This window comes from Lissotriton vulgaris, unplaced genomic scaffold (assembly GCF_964263255.1).
Source record: "Lissotriton vulgaris unplaced genomic scaffold, aLisVul1.2 SCAFFOLD_4120, whole genome shotgun sequence".
Lineage (NCBI taxonomy): Eukaryota > Metazoa > Chordata > Amphibia > Caudata > Salamandridae > Lissotriton > Lissotriton vulgaris.
This window is the reverse complement of record NW_028240847.1, coordinates 19216-23058: the sequence shown is the minus strand read 5'-3', so window position 1 is coordinate 23058 and position 3843 is coordinate 19216.

The window sequence follows — 3843 nt, the reverse complement described above, 5'->3', positions numbered from 1 at the left end:
AAGAACAGACTGATCGATTCATGAGGATCGATATTTCATGAAGGGTCCGTAGGGAACAAGGAGGGAATGAGGAAAATTAAATTTTGGCCATGTTGTGTTCCCTAGCGCGTACCCCACCGACTCCATGTACCAGCTTAAAGTGCATGTAACTTCCCTCCTGTACCAGTTATGAAGACGCAAATACATTTGCGTCCACCGTTAACTTGTCCTCTTTCAGACGCACCATGAATGGATTATATAGTCCGTTCCTAAGTATGCTATGCCAACGTCTTTTTGTAGTACACTTTTCACTTTTTCCTGCTCTAGCCAGAGTAGGCCCTGAATTCCTGCCATCTGAACCTCTTTTGTGGCTCCTGGCTCTGCCCAGGCTACCTCTGTACTCATGAACTATGCCCTATATTCAGCGCGGCCCCTCGCGCTCAGCTCAAGCCTGCTTTCTGCCAAGACTGACTATAACCTTCGAGTTATCTGTTCCGCTCCCCGAGAATACATTCCTGCCTACTAGATCCTGTAAACATCCTCTCCAGCTGCAGAGCCAAAAGGCCGATCTGTCTTAATGCAAGTAATTCATAGCCTCCGTTGCCATGCTTCCATGGAAGGCCCCGTGCCCCCACGCTTCACATGTAGACACTCAGGCGCTTATACACGCATCCACAGTTAGCATAGAATAGCTTCTACCCTAGAGACCTTTCCGCCCAGATAGTATAGTTCCTAAAACATCAGATATCAGATATGATAGAAGTACAAGTTGATCTGACATGCCAGACTTCTGTCTCTTTCCGTCAGTGTAAATGTCAAGACCCCTGCACCCCGTCAGTCACACGTCATGCAGCTGCGCGCGCATCCAAGCTTCCGATTTCTGCTGACATTGCAACATTCTGTTAGCAACACCCCTTGGTGCCACCCACTTGCGTCACCTATCAGTGACGTTTCCAGCACACACCTCTAGTTCACGCCTAGTTTACGCCTCTTGATGATGTATTGATGATGTATTGGTACCACGTGTATACTGTTATCTTGTCTTCTCTCAGCTGTTACGCCTCTCACACTGAAACCTATGATGTAAATCAAGTATATAAGCTATGTAATGTCAATAAACGAGGGCGCGCTCATCTATCCCTTCTGACACCCCTGTGGTGGTCAGAACATGATATCCTGATTCCTTTATGAGGAATAAAACCCTTAGAAACTCTAACACCACGGACTCTGTTTTTTTCCTTCTGATTGAGTTATTATTGATTAAGTACTTACCTGCCTAGAAATTAAGAGAGTAAATTAATTATTTACGTCAGTCACCCTGATATTCCTGGGTTCAAAAAGTAGAACCAGACTCACAGTAGGACAGGCCTCTGAGGGTTCATGGCAGATTTTAAGCAGAAGGGCAATCCTTCTAGGTGCACAAAGCAGGCTTCTGAAGTGCACAGAAGACCAAATCAACAGGCAGTCCTATGATAATCTTTCCACAGGTCCGAAAAGAGAACTGAAGAATGGGTCTGAGGGTCTTATTTTTATACCTGCTGCCTTCTTTTAAGTAGGAAAAGTTTCTAGAGAACTCACTTTGAAGTGCTTGAAGTTTCCTACCTCCCCTACCCTGGCTACATGAACATTGCGTTAGTGATAAGTCCTTGGTGTGAGGGCAGGGTGCAGCTTATTGAGTTGCAAGTGGGGCTATGCCCAGCCCTATTCTACTCCTGCAGTGAGGGCCTATACAGGCACACACAATCACTCTACTGTGTGGCTTTCTGGGAGGACTAATCAAAGTCCAACTGCCAACTATGCCCAGTCATGTAAACCCGGAACAGGTTGCAGGCACCAAATAAGAAGGAAAATGCCAACTTTCTAAAAGTGCCATTTTCAAAATTGTAACTTAAAATCTCACTTCACCATTAAATAGGATTTTTAATTACAATTGTCACATGTTCTCAATCAAAGGTTACAACTTATTAAATGTAATACAGCAAACCAATGCTATTCTATTGGAGAGGAAGGCCTTACACTAGTTAAAAACAAATTTAGGAATTTTTCCTTACCAGGATCTGCAAAAACAAGTCCAACCTTTAATTAGAATGCACCCTGCCCTATGAGTGATATTGGGCCTACCTTAGAGGTGTCTGATCTATACTACTATTATAAAGAGAGAACTTGCACCTTTGAGCCAGGTAAACTCGAAAACTACACCACCAATCTGAACACCCAAGACATCTTAGATAACCTCAGGGCAAGCAGAAGGACATAGGCTACATAAAAATAAAAATAAAACGTTGTTTAAAATATTTACAAATAAAAATAAAGTAGTCCCTTGCAAGTAGCGCCGGCCGGGACGTATGCGTGAGGGGAGGAGCGGAGTTCACCAGCAACAGGAGGATCTGCGGAGCGGTGAGAAGCGGAGGAGCAGTGGATGAGGTAAGTGGGGGGGGAAGGGGGTGCGTTTACAAAGCCGGGGCGGGAGGCTCAAGGCGCGAGGCACACTCACACTCGACTGCGCAGTGCATCTGGAGGGATTACCTGAAGCTTTGTGACAAGAGCCCCCGCGGCGTGCTGAAGTGCGTGGGATTACACGCGCTGGTGGGAGGGCGTGAGAGGAATTCCTCCATCAAGGCTGGCGTGTGAAGTTGTTGTTTTGGTGACCCTCGTGCCGCGTTTTTGTGCCTGGTTTAAAGAAATCGACTATAGAACTCTTCACTGCTGAAGTTTTTCTCTTGTTTTGTTGGAAATATTTCATTTGTTATTTGTATTTTCCAAATAAATGTTAATTGCCTGCCTCAGAATATCTAAGTGGAGATATGTTTAGCTGACATGTATGTGTTTTACTCTTGCTGCTCGTGCCAACATGCTTTGTTGTGGAAATGCACCAAGAAAAAATATAATATCTCTAACCAAACCAGAAAGGCGAAGCGAACCCTGGACAAACCTTCTTCTATGCAAAAAGCAGAGAGTGTTTTCATCTCGGTTCCTTAAAAAACTTAACAGATGTGTTTGCTTTCCTAAAACGGACGTTCGCTTCTTTCCAATTATTGTCCTTAACTGATTGTTTGTTGACAACTTGAGTAGCTGCCACTGAAGATGAATTACACATTGTTCTATAGCTGTCTCAAGAAAGGGGGTGAAAGGATGCGAGTTGATGAAAATAATGGGACCCTTACCTTCTGCCTTGAGATTTTTGCGGAGGCTACGCTGCAAGTTGGCCTCTGGCTGATTCTCTTAACAAGTGCATGTGCCAAACTTTTTACACACACTTGGAACTTCGGCCAATAGGCTCCAGCTGCAGAATTCTTCATTTCCAAAAAGTGACAAACTATAAATGGCAGCCTAATATACTGTATAAACAAATTGTCCATCCAGCTGAATATGCCGAGATTTGAATGTTCATTGTGTTATAATCTTCTCAGAAGTGCTTGGAAAACTATATTTCGGTAGGGCTTAAAAAATAATTGAATATACACAAACTGGAATGACAACATAAGATTATGGGTGGAGATTTATGTACTTTTACATTTGTTTCCTATTTACAAACATTCTCAGAAGTACACCTGGAAATCTGCCTCTGACACGTGTTTTTTGGTGTACTGCTGGGAAAGCCATGTGCTATGTGCCAAATACTCCTGTCCCCACGCTACATAGTGTACAACTCCGCATCAGGAGGTGAAGCCTCCTGTGCAAAATTCACATTTTCCCTAAGAAGAAATGGCTTCCTGTGTACTTCAACTAAATATGGGTGTGATCCATTCCTTTTCCCATTCCGGAAGGGGAGTGAAAATCTGACCCTTTCCAAGATGGAAAGCGGTCGCAGAGGAGTTTTTTAATGCCCACAAATAGTTTGTTGTGAGTGTTTCCAAACTTCTA